The sequence below is a fragment of the Miniopterus schreibersii genome, assembly GCF_964146895.1.
Source record: "Miniopterus schreibersii genome assembly, chromosome: 1".
In the NCBI taxonomy this organism is placed as follows: domain Eukaryota; kingdom Metazoa; phylum Chordata; class Mammalia; order Chiroptera; family Miniopteridae; genus Miniopterus; species Miniopterus schreibersii.
In genome coordinates, this window is record NC_138101.1 from 168,316,954 (window position 1) to 168,338,566 (window position 21,613).

At 41.0% G+C, this 21,613-nt stretch overlaps 3 pseudogenes across 3 annotated transcripts; 1 reads left to right on the forward strand and 2 right to left on the reverse strand.

Moving 5' to 3' along the window:
- The first annotated feature begins 821 nt into the window (after positions 1–821).
- On the forward strand, positions 822–2,934 carry LOC308552127 (large ribosomal subunit protein bL19m pseudogene; annotated as a pseudogene). Its single transcript has 3 exons — positions 822–855; positions 1,882–2,250; positions 2,511–2,934. The product of its transcript is annotated as a large ribosomal subunit protein bL19m pseudogene (transcript).
- A 2,262-nt stretch (positions 2,935–5,196) lies between these two features.
- Positions 5,197–8,789, reverse strand: LOC308552135 (geranylgeranyl transferase type-1 subunit beta-like; annotated as a pseudogene). The gene is made up of 4 exons: positions 8,770–8,789; positions 8,167–8,236; positions 5,640–6,555; positions 5,197–5,396 (listed from the first exon to the last, which is right to left on the reverse strand). The product of its transcript is annotated as a geranylgeranyl transferase type-1 subunit beta-like (transcript).
- Positions 8,790–14,344: 5,555 nt separating this feature from the next.
- LOC308561998 (keratin, type I cytoskeletal 18 pseudogene) lies at positions 14,345–15,577 on the reverse strand (annotated as a pseudogene). The gene has a single exon. The product of its transcript is annotated as a keratin, type I cytoskeletal 18 pseudogene (transcript).
- Between the last annotated feature and the right edge of the window lie 6,036 nt (positions 15,578–21,613).

The window sequence follows — 21,613 nt, forward strand, 5'->3', positions numbered from 1 at the left end:
CCCGGGAAACCCCGGTGGGGCTCGGGGCTGCCTGTCGCTGTGTCCAATTCAACAGAGGCAGGGGTGAATCATACAAGGCGTTTATTGAGAAGGCCGGCCAACCAAGAAGGCACACGAGCATCCAAAACCTGTCTTCAGGAGTGGCCCGAGGGATCGGGTTCTGTGGGGCAAACTGAGGCTGGGAATGGAAGGCAGCTAGTGCAGTCCTGGAAGTCATTCTTTTGATCTTGGTTGCCTGGGGATGTCTGGAGATGTCCCGATAAGGTGATATTTTAACCCACTGTTCACAGCTGCTGGGCCACCTCAATTGCTTCAGTCTAGGATCAAGGGGAGTGTAGGGTGCAAAGGCCTAGGAGAAAGAAGCCTAAGGGGGAAAAACTCAAACCCCTGCTTGCATAAGTATATGTGTTCTACAATTTTATAAGTAATGTAATTATATTTCAGATTAATTCAGGTGCTCAATCTTTGGACATTGTAAGTGCCCCTATCAGAACATTTAGAGAGAAAATGAGAGAATTTGAACACAGAGCTTACTCTCCGAGATGGAAGGAAGGGCTCCACACTGAGTTGAGGAAACTATCCAAAGACCCCTCACAAAGGAAGAACAGTCATACCCCCAAAATCTCATGTCCCTGGTAGAGGATGTTTAATACCATCTCAGAAAAATGAGAGGATGCTAATAAGACAGGTGCTAGTGGAGAGTACACTCTTCCACAGCTGAAGGCTGTCCCAGCCTTCACTGTTCCTCAGGGAAGAAGAGATAAACTCCTCAAGCCACAAACTGTAGCAGAGTCAGGAAAACAAATGGGCATCGCGCTATAATGGGAAATGCAAAGGAGTCACCCTCAGTAATAGGTATGGACAGAAGGCAGAGAAACAGCCTGGCAACTGCGCAGGCATGCAACAGCCAAACGAAACAAAACGAAAGAAGGGGGCAAATAATACAGCATGTAGAAGATGTAAAGACAAAGAATGCAACTGAGAAGAAACCAAAGCTCATGGGCCCAAAGAAAATTCCTTACAAATCCTTTCTGCTACAGAACAACTTAATAAAAACACGAATTCAAATAAGGCAGAAACCAAGATAATATAATAATAGAACTGCAAAAGGAGTTGGAGATCTAAGGAAAGAAACCGAGGATCCTATTATTATGGAATTAATTAGACCATGTACAAAATAGATACTGTTGAAAATTCAATTACTGATATGAAGTAAGACACTAGAATGAATGTACAATAAAAAGAAGATGACAGCTATTAGAGAAGACCAAGATGACCTAGCAAAAGAATAATTAGGGTTCCTGAGGTAGAGAACTCAACAAATGAGAAGATATAGTCAAGATATAATATAAGCATATTTTTCTACCAGAAATAAGCCTCTATATTTATGTTCAAGTGATTACAACAAGAGTACCAAGACAATTCAGTGGGATAAAGAAAACTCTTTTCAACAAATGGGACTCAGACAACTGGATACCTACATGCAAAAGAAAGAAGTTGGATCTCTATCTCACACCACATACAAAAATTAACTCAAATAGATCAAAGACCTAAATGTAAGAGCAAAAATTATAAGCTTCAGAAGAAAACATAGGCATAAATCTTCATGACCTTAGTAGGCAAATATATTTCTTAGAATAACACCAAAAATGGAAGCAACAAAAGAAAAAAAAAGATAAATTAAACTTCACCAAAATTAAAAACTTTTGTGCTTCAAAGGATACTATCAAAAAAGGGAAAAGACAACCCACAGAATGAGAGGAAATATTTGCAAATCATATATCTGGTATGGATTAGTATCTAGAATATATAAAGAACTCTTACAACTAAATAATAATTAGACCAGCAGAAATGGAGTGGGGCTTGGGAGCTGGGGTGCAGAAGGGGCTCAGGGCCAGGCTGTGGGGGCTCCGAGCGAGTCAGATGGGCAGCAGAGACCTGGACCTTCCCAGCCCAGGAGGTTCCAGCTGCCTCCACAACCAGTCATCCTGGACAAGCACCGCCCCTCGTGCCAGAAAACCAGGCTCTTGAGTCTTGAATTCATTCCTCCAAGAGGAAAAACAAGTCCTCTGAAATTTCAAACAGAAAGAAATGTTAGGAAAGGAAAAAAAGTACTCCACATTCCAGAGTTCTATGTTGGAAGCATTCTTCATGTTACTATAACCCATATGCCAATGAAAAAACCAGCCAGTTCCTAAGGATTTGCATCCGGAGATCAGGAACTACCTGGGGCTACTTTTTGTTTGTTTGGTGTTGGTTTTTTTTAATCCTCATTTGAGGATATTATTTTCATTGCTTTTCAGATAGAGTGGAAGGGAGAGAGAGAAACACCAATGTGAGACACATGGATTGGTTGCCTCCTGCATGCACCCTGACCAGGGCCTGGGATGAGCCTGCAATCAAGGTATGTGCCCTTGGCTGGGATCGAACCCGGGACCCTTCAGTCCACGGGTGGATGCTCTAACCACTGAGCCAAACCGGCTAGGGCATGGAGCTATTCTTATCCTTAGGAATACTGCTGAAGGACAAAGTGTTGAGATTTGCTTTGAACTTTATAATCCTAGAATTCAGGAGATCCAAGTGGTCAAATTAGAGAAACAACTTGATGACAGCTTGCTACACTTGCGAGATGTCCTTCCTGAATACAGAACTTTTGATATTAATATGAAGCCAATAGTATAAGAACCCAGCCAAGAAGTTCCTATTAATCAGCTGAAAGTAAAAATGAAGCCTAAGCCCTGGTCCAAACACTGGGAGTTTCCAAAGTTTAATATTAAAGGAATCAGATTTGATCTTTATTTAACTGAAGAGCAAATGAAAGAAGCTCAGAAGTGGAGTCAGCCATGGCTCGAGTTTGATATGATGAGGAAATGTGACACTTCACAAAGTGGAGCCGCAATATGGGGTGAAACTGAAGCATCGAAAAAGTCCTGATCGGAAAATGAATTCAGCTACTCGCAGAGGATATACTGACTCTCAGAGGAGTTTTTAGAGACTAGTTTAATTTCATATATAAGGACATTGCCATTAAATTGACTAAGAATTCATTATTTTATGAGTACTGTTTTAAAAATAGTGTCTCAGTTTATTACTTTAAAAAAAGAAATATATAAAAATAAATAACAAATAGACCAATAACTTCATTTAAAAATGAGCAAAGGATTTGAAGACACTTCTCCAAAGAAATATACACATGGCCAATAAGCACATAGCCATCAGGGCAATGTCAATCAGGGTATAAGTGAATGCCACCTCATACCCACTAGGATGGCTATATTAAATAAGATAGGAAATAACAAGTGTTCCTGAGAATGTAAGAAATCGGAATACGTACACACTGATGGGAGTATAAAATAGTGCAGCTGCTTTAGAAAACAGTCTGGCAGTTCCTTAAACCGTTCAATATAGAGTTCCCATAAGACCCAGCAATTCCAAACCAGGTATAAATCCAAGAGCAATGAAAACTTATGTCCACACAAAAATTTGTACATGAATGTTTATAGCACCATTATTCATAACAACCAAAAAGAGGAAACAACCCAAGTGCCCATCAACTGATGAATGGATAAACAATTTGTGATACATATATATACTGGGATGTTATTCAGCTATAAAAATGAAGCGCTAATATATCCTATAGCATGGATGAACCTTGAAAACATCATACTAAGTGAAAAAGGTCAAATGCAAAAGCCTATATATCGCGTGATTCTATATATGAAATGCCAGAACAAGCAAATGCATAGACAGAAAGCAGATTGCTGGTTGTCTGGGGGGAGTGGGGGATAGGGAGTGACCGCTAATAGGTACAGGTTCCTTTTTGGGGGTGATGAAAAATATCTGATATTAGATAGTGGTGATGCTTGTACAATTTTGTGAATATACTAAAAGCCACTTTAACCAATGTCACCCTAATAAATTTAATTAAAAACATAAAAACCACTGAACTTCACACTTTAAAAGAATAAATATTTTGGTGTATGAATTACATCTCAAAAGAATATTTATCTTAAAAAGTAAAAATACAGTTTGCAAAAATACATACATAGTTTTCTAGAGCAATATGTTGTAGAAAATTTTGAGACAGAATGCTTAACACCGAGCTGCGTAAACTCCAAGGATGAAGAAAGCTTCAAGGATAGAGTTTTTTGAGCATCCAGGCAAGAAAAAAACAAATTGCCTAAATGGGGTTGGGAGTAAGGGCATAGCCTTCAATTTTTCCATAGCAACATCCCTTACCAAAAAGGGTGGGGGTGGAGGGGAGACAACTTTGTAGATTTAAGGAAAGTAAGTTATACCCACTCAAGAAAGCTTTCAAGTGTAAGGATACACCATCTCAAACACGTATGAACTTAGAAAACACAACTTGAGCATCCTGGAACCAGTTGCTTGAGGATACCGAGGGAGGACTGTATATCCCTAGTGGTTCTGTTTCTTTGGAGAGCCCTGCCTAATACAGATTTTTCAAAATCAATCCTTTATATTTTCTTCAGATCCTTTTTTTCCTATTAAATTGAAATAAAATGAATGTGTTTCCATTAAAAATAGCATTTCTGGTTATGAAGCCATTTGGCAAAGGGTTTCAATGACCCTTTAATGAAGAACTGGAATTTCATATTAGAAAGCCACTGACTGCATGGTACATAGTTATGCTCAACAACTGGTCCAGCATGGATATGAAAAAGCCATCACCTATGGCTTTTTAGTTACCAATTCAATAAACTGTATGTGGTTCTCATTCTATAGGGTAGGCTCAGTTATAAATCCCATTAAAGCTCCAAGAATAAGCATATATGTTCTTTGGTTAATCTTTTCCTATCGGCTCCACCCCTGTCCCTCCTGAGATCTGTTATTCTGTTCCATGAGTCCATTGCCTCTGGACCTGTTTTGTTCACCAGTTTATTTTGTTCATTAGATTCCACATATTAGTGAGATCATGTGATATTTGTCTTCCTCTAACTGGCTAATTTCACTCGGCATAATAATCTCCAGGTCCATCCATGCAGCCGCATAGTATTTCATTGTATGCATGTCCCGCAGGTTTTTCATCCACTCATCTACTGATGGGCACTTGGGCTATTTCCAGATCTTAGCTATTGTAAATAACTTCCAGCACAAGATTTGATTGTAAGACTTCCTCCTAAAAAAAGAGCACACTTGGTTATACATAGCTTCTAACCTTGAGCTACAGTTATGCTACCAAGCCCCCCATTGTTTCAAGTCCTTGGTTCTCCAGCTCTGATGGAGGTCTCGAAGGCATTCAGAAATCCATGGGCTTATATTCAGGGCAGTAGGAACTTGGTAAATTCCACTTTCCCCCATTAGTGACAGGCCACAAATCCCAGAGAATGCATGCAAAGCATCTGGATGACTATCCAGCCACTTGGCAAATCCTCCTACGAGGCGATTTTTTTTTTTTTTAAATATATCTTTTATTGAATTCAGAGAGAGGAAGGCAGAGGGAGAGAGATGGAAAAGCCAATGATGAAAGAGCCGTCATTGATCAGCTGCCTCCTGCACGCCCCCTACTTGGGGATTGAGCCTGCAACCCGGGCATGTGCCCTGACTGGGAATCGAACCCCAATCTCCTGGATCCTAGGTTGATGCTCAACCGATGAGCCACGCCCAGCTGGGCCTACGAGTCAATCTTGAGTTGATTAGATGTAATTTCTATTTTTCTCAAAGTTAGTGTATTGGAGATTTTTCAGCTTTAGAGTTCCTCCCACCCAAAAAGAATAATAGGTGTCTACAGGCTTATTTGGTCTTCCATGACAACCATTTTGCTGCCTCATTATACACCACCTCTTTATTCTGTTCAATTCTCTTTCTGAAAAACAAAACTACTTTTCCTATGAGACACAGAGATGCAATGCCACAAAAAGTTGATCCTCCATGAGATTCAAGTCCAGCCCCCTGTGCCTGTGCCAACCCATTGTCATAGGACATACTTCTCCTGATATAGGTGATGGCTTTTTCGTATCCACGCTGGACCAATTGTTGAGTGTACAGTAAACACAGGAAGCACAGTATACAAATCGCATGTCATCTTCACTGTCTTCGGGTACTCCCAAAAACTTCCATCTTCCAGCTGAAGGGCTCTCAAGCCTGCTAAGCAAGTTTATTTACTCAGCTTATGTCATCTCTAAGAGTAAACATGAAGGCCAGTGTAGGTCATGGCTGTGTGGCCACTGTCATAAGGATGACCTGTTCCAGGATCCTTTGGTGGATTGAATGGAATACCCAGGTATGAAGAGCCTCAGAAACCACAGCAATTTAGATTTGATCTGTCTTCTGTGGGAAAGACCTGCAGAGAGTAAATCCACTCTATTATATCATCTGTGTTCAACACATCTAAGGAATCCAATATATCCAGCTCTGAAAGTGCAAAAAAATGCAATTGTCAACCTGCTGGTCTCCAGTGAAGATAGTGCTCCAGCAAAACCTGGAGGCAACGCTGGAAGAACCACTCTGCACGAACATGCAAGTCTGCAGGAAATTCAGCCGCTCTTTTTCACAGCCCCCACCTGCCACATGTCCTCTGTGGCCACCGTGCTGCTAGGGAGGCAACATCTGCCATGACCCTAACTGCCCACGCTTTCAGTTCTCAGCCAGGCATTGTGAAATGGCCCAATCAAAAAAGATTGTCAAACTCACGGGGCAGCACTCTGTCAACTGCGACAAAGATTATCTGGACACTGAGCATCATATATCTGCAAAGAGTGCCATCAGCCAGGTCTGACGACAAAGCTGTACATCCCACCTGCACATTTCTACTGCTCCCACAGTCTCTCTGATCTCTTCCACCATTAGGGTAGTAACTATTTCTGGAGGAGGCCTGGTTTATCCAGAGTGCTGTGGAGGATTTGTTTTCTAGTCAGCAGATGCTTTCAAGTACTCATTTAACTGTCAATGAAAAATAAATAAAAGGTGTTGCAAATTCTGTAAGATCTTAGCAATTCATGGAAGCTCTGTTGTTATTGAATGTATCTCCCTCTCAGTTGCCTGGGGAACTGCATTTTAATGTCACACATCAAGCAGTTCTTTCCTGAATGTAATAGTAGTTTTTCTGATGCCATAGTTAAAGCTGTTCAAATGTTTGGCTTCTGGCAAATATTTCCTAACATCATTCGTGACAGTGATGGATCTGATTCGATTTTAATACATTTTAAAATCCCACTAACTTGTTTAATAACCGGAGAAAGAATCCTATATAAATGGAAAATATCTTTATTTCCAGAAGAGTTATCTAAAAAGATAATACATGTGAATCTATAATGATCTGATGTTTCAAGACCATGGTTGGTCCTCTGCAGAATAGCAGCTCGGAGACCAGCCGTGACCTCTCCTCAGAGAGGTGCCATGTAGCAAGATGAAGCCCTGTACTGGGTGGGCTGTTCATTTCTGGCAGTTACTGCTAGATGCCTACCCCGTATTCCTTCTCCCTCTCTTTTCTTTACTGAAAGATCTCCAACTTACTTCAAAGAAGATATGTCCCTGGACTTACTTGGCCAAAAATATATTTTCCATTTCCAAGCACCCTGCAGCTACAATGGTCATGTGACATGGTTCTGTCTCTGGGTGGCACTTCTGGGAAAGGCCTTTAAAGGGGTGCAGATAGGTGCTCAGCTGATAGGTGCCCTTTGTGCCCTTCACCTTCTTTCTCCTGCCAGGAGTGCAGAAGCCATGCTAGAAGTGGACTAGCCATCTTGTGCCCAGGAGACCATAAGCACATGCTCAGGAAGACTGAACAGAAACGTAAGGAGATCCGAAATCCCTGATGACTCAGCAAAACCTCCAACCAGCCTTTGACCACCTCTTGTTAGGCTTCCCATTTCTTGAGAAAAATGCAACAACTTATTGAGCCACGAATGTTTGAGTCCCTGTCATTAGCAACCAAACACAATTCCTACTTGATACACAATTTGGTAGTGTAAGTGGAATTGTTATTGGTGAAAATGGAGTTCTTGGGGTGCCATAAGGAAAAGACTTCCCTGAGGCCCCCAAGGCAGGATGGGGTTTCATGGAAAACTTTATTGATGATGTGAAAATTAAGGGGGTTCCCCTCCAAGTTTCCATCCCTGTCCTTCCTGCCATGGAAGAAGTCCAATCTTCAGCAGGGCCAGAATCAAGGCCACTGCTCAGAATTTCTGTTCCATATTAAAGTACAGTCCCATCCAACATCCTGAGGGTGGAATTTGCATAGCCATAGGCCATGCATCTGCTGAAGGCCACATGGCTATGGAGAGAAAACAGGTGAGCAAACGAATGAGTAAAGGTCACAGAGCAAGAGAGAACAAGAGCAGAGCAAGAGAACAAGAAAGGAAGGAACTTTTTTTCTGGGGATTTTAACTTTCTAAGATTTTGTGCGCTACTGATGGGGTCCATCCCCTAACCAATCCATTGTTCCCCAGGTTAGACTGACAGGCAAGCACCTTCCCTCCATCACCCCAACTTCACTGTATGTGCACCCATCTCCCCCTTTGTTTGATCCCTTCCCCCAGTGATTTGCAGAGTTCCCTGGGGAACATGAAGCTGTAGCTTCCTGGTAAAGCTGCCCAGATTACCATGCTTACAATGTCTGGCTTCCCCTTTGCTTTCTTCCCTTTATTAATATTAACTAGCTAATTACAATGATAACAGAATGCTGCAAGTAAATTGAAACTGAGTGTTTGGACAGAGAGCTTTAAAGGTCCACCAGTTGGAGGCTGGGAAGCTAGTGGCCCCATTTTGGCAAAGCATGGCATTTGGTCAAACTGTTCTTTGCTGTACCTTGCTTGCTGTACCTCCATCATCACTACAGTGGCAGAGTAGGAAGAGAGATGGAACCTGGGTTGTTGATATTATTGTCAAGTCATTCTAGAACAGATTTGCCACCCCAAGACTTCTTACTGGGGAAGAAGAATGATCCTTTATATTTTCTTTCCTTTTACATTATAAAATGCATTCTATTTTAGCCACATACATGAGAGGAATAATTCCAATTATCTTGCATGGTGGCTGGCATATCGAAACTACTTAATAAGAATTTGTTGACTAACTAAGGGGAAAATCTTGTCCTATCCTTGTCTCACTTAAGAATGTACATAGATAATCACTGTGCTTTTGTTGAATTTATATCAAGTATCTGCCCATTTATTATGCCTTGCTCCAAAAAAGTAAACACTTTACAGATTGATTAATTAGGTTGGATTTTGATAGCTCTAGATAAAACTGTAAGACAATCATGATAACTCTTTCCTTCCCACCAACTCTTATCAAATTCTGCATTTTTTCTAGCACTTCTTGAGTGCCTTTTATATGCCAAGCACTGTTCTAAGAACTTTATTAACTAATTTAATCCTCACCACAACCTTATAACATTGGACTTTTATTGTAATAGTTCTGTAGTTGGGAAACTATTATAATAATAGTTTTATAGGTACAGAGAGCACGGATAAGCTAGATAACTTAGCCAACATCACACAATCAGAATTAGTGAGGGGCAGACCTAGGATTATTCCAAGTGTTCTAGCTCTTAACTGCCACACTTTAATGTTGTTTTAGTGTATTTTTCTTCACTCTTCATCATCATCCTCACTCTGACCTTTGGGTTCTGTGATAGTAGATATTGTCTGATGGGTTTGGGTTTTTAAGTCTTTACCTTCATGCTGTGCATTTCTTCTTCTTCCTACCCGTGAGGTGATTCTTTGGTTCAGGCTTCATGGTCCCATGGAGGCAGACTCTCTATAGGAATGATTAATTTATGCTTGATGCTTTTTAAATAACAAAATTGTAAGGTTTGTGTTTTTTTTTATTTTAACATTGAAGCATGAACATTTGCTGATTATAATATTGACTAGTGTGGCAGAGGATTCTAGATATCCCGGTATCCCTTTGTCTGAAGGTGGCAGACAAGGGTTGTTATTCCCATTTTACAGAGGAAGAAACTGGATTTTACTTGCAGAATGTCAGAAATTTGTTCAGCAGGTGAGTAGCCTGAAGCCCTGGCTGGACCAACCCAACATTCTAGCATCCATGGAAAGAAAAGATAGTTGTTATCAGCCATTTCTTTTTCCAAATGCAGCACCTGCCTCATGCGAAAGTCTCTTAATGATTGCCCATGTCAAGTCTTTCTGCAAAAATAATTTGTATATAAATTTAAATTTAAAAAATATTTCCTGTCCTAGCCGGTGTTACACAGTGGTTAGAGTGTCAGCCTGGGCACTGAAGGGTCTCAGGTTCAATTTCCTTGAACTCAGACCTCTGGTTGGCTCTGGAAGACCCAGGATTGATAGCCATGAGCCCAGATGCTCACCTTAACACTTTCTTTCACACACCATTTGTCTACTACCTGTCACCTTGCCCTAAGGCCCCAGCATTCAGCTAAATTCCAGTGGGATGCACACCAATTTTCATATTGTCATTGTCCACCATCACTTTTGTCCATGGTAATCTGCGTGTGGCCGGTCTCCTCCCCACCTCACCTTTCACAAATGCCCTGCTCTGACTCTACCAAAAGAAAGTAATGTGCTTCAGGTGTCCGAATATCTTTCTGTGATACACTGCCTCAGGCACCCTGCAAAGGGGTGGGTCAGAATGCTGGCCTCGGTGTGGAGAGAATGGGTACTCTAATGACCTTTGTAAGTTAAGTCACTTTCAATGATTTGCTTTCATCAAAACTGAAGAAACATCTAATCATGTTGTCAGTTAATAGATGACTTAAGATAATTTGTGATAGATCATTATGTAATTTTCCACCATGTAAGAGACGAGGTAAACAATTTTGAGTTGTTGTTAAAACAAAACTCTTTGTATTCCCATCTATTTAGTGCTTGTATCTATAAAATAAAATAAAAACTGTAATAGAATTGATTCTGAATCTTGTCTCATTCTAGCAATAAATAATATTCATCCACAGCTACATGAACTAATGAGGAAGGTGAGGGACCAGTACTGTCATTAAGAAATACATTTCCAATAAAATTGTACTGTTAATACTTATCATATTTCATGACATGTTTATTTTGTTGTGATACATTATATGATGGAAAGATAACTCAGTCCAGAATAACTTGAAAAACATAGAGCCTTATAGTCACAGGCAGTGTTTTGTTGTTGTTAAGCCTCACCCGAGGATATTTTTTTCTATTGATTTTTAGAGAGAATGGAAGGGAAAGGGGAGTGAGAGAGAGAAACATCGATGTGAGACACATTGATTGGTCGCCTCTCGCATGTGCCCGGGGGATTGAACCTGCAACCCAGGTACATGCTCTTGGTGGGAAATTGAACCCCAGACCCTTCAGTGCGCGGGCTGACGCTCTAACCACTGTGCAACACAGACTAGGACAGGAAATCGTTTTTAAATTTAAATTTATATACAAATTATTTTTGCAGAAAGACTTGACATGGGCAATCAATAAGAGACTTTCAAATATAATTGAATAAAGTTCAGTAGAGGGAAGATAAATGGAAATACAAGTTTAAGAAGAAAGGAAGAGCTTATTTAATAATTTGTATAACTAAAGGGTGGTAAGTAACAAAGACCTATAGTAGTTACATTCCATTGGCTACTCTCCGAATGCTGTGATGACCTTGTGTTTAAAGTCAGTGTTTAAAATATACTGCAATTTATATCTTAGAAAACTGATAGTTATCAACCTAACAACGTGTGTGCAAGACACAGGAAGGTAGAGGGACACATATATTTCTAAAATTCTTTTGGAGGTACTTGAACAAAAATAAAATCTAAAGCATGTCCAACATCCTTCGGGGCCCACACACAGAGAATTTTCTTCTTGTTGTTTATTTTATTTGAGTATTTTCCTCTGACTGCAAGGAAAGGATCATGTGGCAGCTACGATGAAAAGAGTCCTGGACAGATCTGGATTCCAAATTCTAACTCTACCCTTTACTGTGTGACCTTGGGGAAATACTTAACCTCGCTGGGCTGCAATTCCTCACTTTCAAAAAGGGAAAAATTGTTTTCAGAATTAGAAATAATGTATGCAAAGGACCTTGTAAATGTACCATAATAAATACAGGGTGTCCCCCAAAAATGTATATACACTTTAACAGCTGATAGCTCAATTTTGAAAATGAAATGTATTTTAATAAACACTGCCTTTTAATCATTCAAACTGTGTGTATACATTTTTTGGGACACCCTATATTATGATGATTAAAGAAAATAATCATTCTTATTCCTTTTCCTCAAAATCTTTCTATTACTTTTAGCACAAAATAAGAGCAAGACTTTCATCTTTCTAAGGGGGAAAAAAAAAAGCCTAAATGGTGTTTGTGTGGCTGCACCTGTCTATCCACTTAGTGTCACCATTTCCCGGGGATCAATATGATTGTATGCCCCTGGAAATAGTTTCCTGGCAACACGCCTCTTGAACCAATTCAGGTGAATTTCCTCTGTCATTTATGGTCACTTGGCTCCTGCATCAAGTGGCTCCTTGCAGCCTTCCATAAATATTAGGATTATGCTTGCTTAAGGGAAATGACCAAATGTTATGTTTATATACTCTTTTTCTCTTAGGATTTTACGATGCAGAGCAAAGAGCCATCTGCTGAGGCCACCACAGTCTCTTTGAAGGCAGGCGGGTGGGTATTTTTGTGCTATGCAAACAGAGCAGAAAAGATTTATTCCCAGGGTTTTCTAACCTGAAGGAAAAGGAGTAATCCCTCAGTGAATCCTCAGCAACTATTGTTGATGGTCGGGAGAAGCCCAGGAAAAATCTGATTTTTCCTGCACACCGGTCTACTCTGACATTTTCTTTTCTTTCCACTGGGAGTAGGCTAGCAAGTACCTTTAAGGCAAGTCAACAGTCAGGGGTTATTGCCAAACCATTTGGCAAATACTATATGAATTTTCCATGTTTTAAGTGTAAATAGCCTTCACTTTAAGTTCCCTTTACCCTTCAAAGTCTGATTTAAAAAAAAAAAAATTATTATTTGAATCCCTGCAGATAAGACATTTACTTTGATGTTCATTATGTAGGTTTTTGTGATTACTAAGCAAACATATATTTGTAATAATGATAGAGTTTTTATTTGAAAACTAATGACAATTTTTGATAGGATTAAAACCTCCCATCATCTCACCACCATCTTATCAATTTGCTGTGTTTCTTTTTAACAGTTTTCCCATGTGCTGTCAACGTAAGAAACAGCCACACTTGTAGAGAATTTTTATGAGTTTATTTGAGCCAAAACTGATGACAGTTGCTGGAAACATGATCTTAAATACTCCAGAGAATGACAGTTTTGCAGTTTCTTTTATTTTTTTAAATTATTTATTTGTTTGTTTTTGCAGTTTCTTTTATATATTTGGAGTTAAGGAGGAAAGGTAAGGAAGATTACATGAAAGTGGAAGAAAATAAGGTACAGGGCTATTAACAAGATTATGTGCCCCCAGGACAGGTCTGGAAAAAGGGATTACTTCTGGGATTTCAGAGGTGTGTTCGCCTAGATGCACAAGAACAATGGACGGGGCTGGCTTTAAAATCTTTTACTAAAGAAGGTGTAGGGGGCCCGGCCAGGCGTGGCTCAGTGGTTGAGCATTGACCTAGGATCCAGGAGATCGAAGTTTGATTCCAGGTCAGGGCACATGCCTGGGTTGCGGGCTCGGTCCCCAGCAGGGGATGTGCAGGAGGCAGCCCATCAGTGACTCTCTCATCACTGATGTTTCTATCTCTCTCTCCCTCTCCCTTCCTCTCTCTGAAATCAATAAAGATATATTTAAAATAAATAAAGAAAGAAGGTGTAGGCCTGGGTTGTGACTACCTACCATGACCTATCCAGTTAGGAATTTATGATTTATCACAGCACCACTCTTTCATCTACAGAATTTACTGTATTAAATAGAAAACCACAAGCCCCAAATGGTGTCCCTCGTGCTGAAAGCCCATGATACCAAACCTAAATACCTGATCTAGTTGTAGTTCAGCTTCTCCCAGAAACATGACCAATTAGCCTGGAATTTCCTGATCAACACTAGTGGAGTCATCTGCCTGAGAAGACCCCTATCAGGGGTCCTACCTGAAATAATCCACTCTTAATTTCTTAGTCCCACCTTCTTTCTGACTATAAAAACCTTCCATTTTGTACAGCTCATCAGAGCCCCCTTCTAGTTGCTAGATGGGATGCTGCCTGATTCATGAATCACTTAATGAATCCAACTAAATATTTAAATTTACTAGGTTGAATTTTATTTAACAACTGTAAGCTACTTTTCAAAGATTATGAAATGTCTTGTATGGGGAAAAGGAAGAAAAACTACTGGAATTTACTTTTTAATGTTCAAAGGCCTCTGAACTTTTTGTTGACCTCCCGCCCCAAAGGATGTTCCAACCCTTCTGCTTTAATGCCTCAGGACTTTGGTGTCGTTGACCTCAGACACCACTTTGCCATCCACAGTCCTGCAGGTGGTAGTCTTTTGGATGGGTGGAATGGAGTTGGTGTTGTCCAGGGCGTCACTAAGATTGAAGTCTTCTTCCAGCAGGTGGATGTTGGTGGTGATCTCAGCCTCCAGCTTGACTTTGATATTCACCAAGGCCTCCTGCTCCTTGGCCTGGAGCCGCCCCTCCGCCCGGGTCTGGGCCAGCTCTCACTCCAGATGCAGCAGTATCCCATTGAGCTGTTCCATCTGATGGCACAGGGCGTCTCCACCTCCCTCAGGCTGGTCTCCAAGCTGGTCTTCAGATTTCTCATAGAGTCCAGGTTCATTTCCAAGGACTGGACCATACATTTCAGTCCTATGAGTGTCATCTCAGCAGCCCCTATCTCAGTGGTCTGCTGGGACCAGTGCTTGTCTAGCTCCCCTCAGTTCTTCAGAGCCAGCTCATCATACTGGGTATCCGCCATGATCTTGCTGAAGCCCTGAGATTTGGGACATCCAACTCCACAGCCAGCCCAGAGTTGGCAATCTGGTTTTGTGTGACCATTCACTTCCTCCCCATGGTTCTTCATGAAGAGCAGCGACTCCTTGAGAGCCTTGATCTCTGTCTCCAGCTGCAGTTGAGTGATATTGGTGTCATCAATGACCTTTCAGAGCCCACTGTTGTCACTCTCCATAGGCTGGCGCATGGCCAGCTCTGTCTTGTACTTGACTCTGAAGTCATCAGCAGCAAGAAGGGCATTTTCAATGTGCAGAATGACGTGGGCATTGTCCACAGGACTTGCAAGGATTTAAGCCCTCAGGTCCTTAATAATCTTGAAATAATGCTCCCAGTCTGGAGTCCCTTCTTCTCCAGGTGTTCCCAGATGTTGCTCTGCAGTCTCCAATTTTCAGGCTCCAGGTTCCTCACTCTCTCCATGTAGGAAGTCAGGGGGTCATTCAGGCATTTCATTGTCTCCTCACTCTGGATGTCCCCTGTGCCCGCCAGACCCCCAGCCATCCCTGCAGCCAGGACCCTGGACTCCCAGCTGGCCTGCACGCTGGTGGAGTGGAATGTGGAGATCCAGGACCTTGAGCCTCCAGCACCTGCCTAGATGCTGGCCTTCTTGCTGTCCGTCCCAGCCTGGTGCTGGCCGACTACATGGATCCCAAGGTCTGGTAGTTTGTGGAGAATCTGGAACAAGTGGTGAAGCTCATGTTGTTCAGGGAGGAAGGCAAGAGGCCAAGACTCAGGTTCAAACCGCAGTGGGGAAAAAACTACTAGATTTTTCAGTGATTTTTTTAAATTTCATTTTGAAATAATTTGAGATTTAAAGACAATTTGCAAAAATAGCACAAAGAATTTCCATGTACCCTTCTCTGAGATCCTGTAAATGTTAACATTTTCCCACACTGGCTTTGTTATTCTCTCTCTCACTGTTTTAAGTCACTCAGTACTGTGTCTGAGTTCAACATGTTTTCTTTCCAACCACTTCCTTCATGTGAACTGGGATGTTCTCTGTGCTACTTATTTTCTATAATTTACAGCTCAGCATATGCTTTAAACACACACACACACACACACACACACACATTTGTAGTTAATCAAAGTGATACATACAATTGGTCAAGAAGTGAAATAGAAAAGATGATCTTTCAGTGGAAAGCCACAGTTTCACTCTCAGCTCTGCTCCTCAGAGGTAACATCTTTTAAACAATCTTTTCTTGTTTTGGGTTCTCCTCAGACTGACACATCTCTAAATAATCTGCTTCTACTTCTTACTAATCAACTTTGGACATTTAGTTTTAACTTTCTACTAAGCAAGAAAAGAATTTAGCCCATTTCCTCCCTCTCTGCCATTGTGACATCACTATTCTTAGTTCTTCCACTGGTCCCCTCTGTATCTTCTTTTTTTTTTTTTCTTTTTTCTTTAATATATCTTTATTGATTTCAGAGAGAAGAAGGGAAATGGGGAGAGACAGAAACATCAGTGAGAGAGTCACTGGTCAGCTGCCTCCTGCAGGCCCCCTGTTGGGGATTGAGCCCGAAACTCAGGCATGTGCCCTGAACGGGAATCAAACCTGTAACCTCCTGGATCAAAGGTCGACGCTCAACCGCTGAGCAACACTGGCTGGACTGTCCCCTCTGTATCTTAAGTCAATATATTTAAGTCTCAACTTTTGTTTCAGCCACCGTAGAAAGTCACCCGATGTCCCACTCTGTAAGCCAGGGATATTAGCACTAGAATTCCTTCCCCTCTTCCCCTCATCTAAAGGCCATTCCTTTACTTTCACATGATCAATTTTATAACACTTTCATTCTGTTCTATAACCACCATTCTAATGTCCATAATTTGTTGATGAGTTCATCCTACAAAATGGAAAACTAATGAGAATTGGATTTCCATGACAATGGGACCATGGGCCACTGCAGAGCAAGCAGCGTGCTAGGACTTATGGCAGGGCCAGGGCCATGACCACCTGTCACTTAGTGGAGATCATTTCCCATGTCAAATAAAAATGGGAATTCTACCTTTTTTCTCCACAGAATCCCTTAATCACATCTGCACGTTTTTCCAACTTTCGCTCCCACCTGATCGGTCACTGTCCTGGTGTCCACGTTTAGTCTCTGGCATTTTCTCAAGTTGTGAGAGAGTGTGGGAACCCCCGAAGTCCCTGAATGTGTTGCTCCAGTTCTCCCTAGAAAATGTACTCACTTTCTTTAGAGCAGCCTTCCATTTTAATTCGTTGCCAAGAATGAAACAAATTCAGGAGATTTCACATAAATTCTAGATTTCTGTCTTCTACGGAAAAGTTACAAGATTGGGTGACTCTGGACCGGAATGCAGCAGTGACTGGGCTGTGGCGCGACAATACCGGCCCTCTTCCTTTCAGCTGCCTGGGCTCTGTGGAAAGGGTTCTCAGCACTTGAAAGGGGCTTGCACTTGATCTCCTTGGCTCCAGCCCCACGTCGCACCTCTGCCCTGAAGCCTCCAGGTCCCAGGGGACACTCTGGGGCGTAGCCCATCCTCCTGTTTTCTCCTTTGCTACTCGCTCAGTGTGTGGTCCAGACCAGAGCAGCCTCGGCGGCATCACCTGGGAGCTTGTTAGAGACACAGAACCTTGTGCCTACCCTGAACCTATTGAATTATATTCTGCAGTTCAATGAGATTTCTCGGTGATTCGTAGGCCAATTAAGAAAAGAAGTGATCTAGGCTATAGTTTTCCTGCCTTGTTTCATTGGGGATTTCCCCCTCTCCCGCCCCCTAAACTTATTAAATTCTCTCATGCATGGATATCTCTCACCCCTTTCACTTCATTATCGATCTTGTGAATTTATCTACTTTTCCTATTATTTAATGGGATCTCTAGAGGCAAAGGGAAAACAATTTTGTGTGGTCAGTAATTCAGCAGTTTGACAGGTTTCAGACACAAGTCCTAGGACACTAGAGCAACAAAAAATTTTGCCATGTCCTGTTTCTGTTTTGTTAGTTTGTGTTTTACAGCTGTCCTCTCAATAAGAGCACGGCTGTGGAAGATAAACAGATGCTTATGATCTTGATGGAACAATTCTTCATGTGTGAGTTTCCTGATGCCCTTGGGTTATTTTACACATGGAAAGCTCAGAGTCCCTGCCACCTATAAGACTGGCAGCCACCATTCTGCCAGAAGCCACAGCATTTAAAAGTCAAATTGGAAATTAAAATTGTGGGAGAGGAAGAAACTTTCCTCTACTGTAAGGTTCTTTTGACTGGCCTAAGAATCAAACAAACATGAAACAGATTAGCAAGAGAAAATAACCAAATTTAATATACACATACGTTTGGAAACCCGAACACATGAGAGAGTAGAGGCCCCCACACGCATGAGAGGTTAAGAGACAGAAAGGGCAAATGGGATATATATGACACTCCTAGCTAGGGGTGAGGTAAGGCACCTTGAGGCTTCAGAAGGTCGTTGCAGGGAGAGCACATGTTCAGTAATTAGTAGTTTGTCCTGCCATATAGATAATCTCTGATAATACCCTTTTATGAGTAAGGCCTCTAATCTACATTTCTCTAGATAGTTAAGTTTCTCTTGAGCCCACAGGGTCTCAGTTGCCTGTAGCTCAAAATAATCTGCATATCACTAAGGTACATCTTGGGGTGGCTCTTTCTGAACCCTACACAGTAAAGACAAAGGGAATGGAACAGCTTAGCAGAGCAGCACAGAACCATGTTTCTTTTTCTTTTTCTTTTTAGCATCACAACTGCTATTGTACATTTGTCCCAGACAGTCATCCAAGTATTTGTGGAAATTAACTGCAATGTTATGAATGTTTCACAGATGGATGAATCAAAGCTGATGAGAAAACAAACTGGTTCTGATCTTTTCACCATTTTGGAGATGAATTTTATCTGGCTGAATATAAGTATTTTCAATCAGAAACTAAATACCCAATTAAAAGTGGTTTGAATGGGTGGTTCTCAAAATTTCCTGCACATGGAAATTGCTTGAGAAACCTGGCTTCTCTCTGGCAAGATCGGATTTCATTGGTCTGGTCTGTGGCCTAGGCATTGAGAGAGAACCACTGGCTTACCCAATGCAGATACTAACTGTTCCACTCAACCAGAAGCCTGGTGGTGGTATTGTAGGCACTGTTCGGGACTCAGTAATGTCATCAAGGACCCAGGCTTTTCAACCTTTTCCTTAGTTATTCTTAGCATGTTGGTAGTGTCTCCACTCTTAGACACAGATGGCTGTTGTAGCTCCAAGTTCAAAACCACCACTTCCTTTCACTTTTCTTTGTCAGTGGAAAAAACTTCCTAGGAACCCCCACCCCTACCTCAGAAATTTCTCCTTTATTTCATTGGCTAAAACACAGCCACCCATAGACCAGCTGCTGACAAAGAAGAATGGTTTATATCAATTACCACGTTACTGTTACAAAACAAAATGAAGGTTCCATTAAACTAAATAAAAAGAGGGGAATGGATATCAGGTGAGCAGCCAACAGCATCTGTCTCTGTAACCCTGTTACACAAAACAAATCAGCAATAACTCATCATTAACTTGTGGGACATCATCAGGCTCCACTGGACCTGAAATTAGTTTATTTTCTTTTTTGAGCAGTTCTAACTATTTGTAAGGAGTATGATTTTGTGACTTTAATTTTTTCTTAGAGGTCTTCCAAAGAACAAAGAGAAAATTTAATTTAAAAATAGGATAAAATTCATTCCATCTTGGTGATTAATATGTGGATCCATTGACACTTTCATAAATCTAAGATGCATTATGGGAGCTTACTGATCTTACTTTCCCTACTTCATGCTTTGCCGTTTCATCGTTTAAGAAATTATTTTACCATATTCTTACATTTTCCCCGGCTACATTTAAAAATGGATAATTAAATAATGGGAAAATAAAAAATAATGGAATCACCTAAAAGGATGATTCAATGGTAAGAAAATAAAATTTTATATCCTTCAGTTTTCTTATTGCACTGCCTAAAGTATTGCATTAGTTTCCAAGAAGGAATAAAAGCCTTGAGGAACTATTTTTATAGTTTAAGATTTCCTAGAACAAGTTAAGAATTCAGAATTTTTCATTTTCCATCCATAGTGGTCAAGGAAAGGGAATTGGCAGGATGATGTTTTAAAATTATTGGATGAATCAGAAGATAAGTGCAAAGAGACAGATACCAACAGTGTAGACTCTAATAATGATGGTGGAATTACTCATATAAATGAAACCTGATTATGAGTTTTCAGCTGATATTGTAGAGAATTCTCTCAAACCCAAGAATCAATAAGTGATCTGTGTATTTCTAAGGACAAAAAGGGAAGGTAGAACTTTTCATCCTGTTAGTCATTCAACAGGAAGCGCATCATCACCCACTTTTTCCTTTTTGAATCCTCACATGGGGATATTTTTTCCGTTGCTTTCCAGAGAGAGTGGAAGGGAGAGTGAGAGAGAGACGCTGATGTGAGAGAGGGCATGTGAGGTGCGTGCCCTTGAATGGAGTCGAACCCAAGACCCTTCAGCCCACAGGCCAAAGCTCTAGCCACTGAGCTGAACCAGCTAGGGCATCACCCAATATTTTTGACAAGAACCTGGACCATCTTGTTTTGCTGAAAGGATGTATAATGCTGTTCTTTAATCTTTTTTTGTTTGTGTGCCAATGCTTATTTGATGGTTTGCTATGTTTAAATTCTTGTTAGCATTTCTAATACATTTTTCCTTACTATCCCTTTAGTCTTTGGAAATTCATCGTCAAATGACTTCAAAATGGTGAGAAGTATTTTTGTTGCTACATGGACAAAGGTCACTGAGATTACCCAATTGTGAGCTCAGAATCCTCTATCAGTGTCAACAAGAGAAACATATTGATTATCTTGTTTAGGAGAGGCACTGTGCCGTGCTCTGAAGGTACAAAAAAACCAAAACAACCTACCAAAAAACAAAACAAAAAAGAAAGAAGAAAAAAACCCCCAGGTCTGCTCTAAAAGAGCTTATAGCCCTGTTGGGAGTCAGGAACATAACTTCTCTCCCGTTAGCTACAAACGCCACGTTAGAGTTTTCACCACCAGCTGTAGGATACCCTCCTAACCCCCAGCTTTCCCCAGTGTTAACATCTTACGTAACTGTAGTAGAACAGCAAAACCAAGAAACCGACACTGGAACAATCCACACAACTTATTCAGGTTTTACCAATGCACACAGACGTGTGTGTGTGTGTGTGTGTGTGTGTGTGTGTGTGTGTGTGGCTCCACAATGTTATCACTCGGAAAGCCTTATGAAACCACCACCACCATCAAGATTCTCAGCTGTACCATCATAAGACTTGCTCGTCTCACTTTTATAGTCATATTGGTCCCCTTCCCATCTTTACCTCTGGTAACCATGAATCTCCTCCCTATCTCTCTACTATTTCATGGATGTTATATAAGTAGAATAATGCAGTGGATTGGAATCAAAATATCGTTTAGAGATCGGCTTTTTTCACTCAGGTTAATCCAAATTGTTGCATGTATCAAGTTTGTTCCTTTTTATTACTAAGTGGTGCGCCACGGTGTAAACATGACCTAGTCTGCTTAACTATTCAGCTATTGAGGGACATTTGGGTAGTTTCCAATTTGGGGCACTTAAGAATAAGGCTGCCAGGAACATTCAAGTACAAGTTCCTGTGTGACAGTAAGTTTCCATTTCTCTGCGATAAGCGCCTAAGGGGGCAACTGCTGTCATATTGTAAGTCCCTTTTAGTTTTGAAGAAAG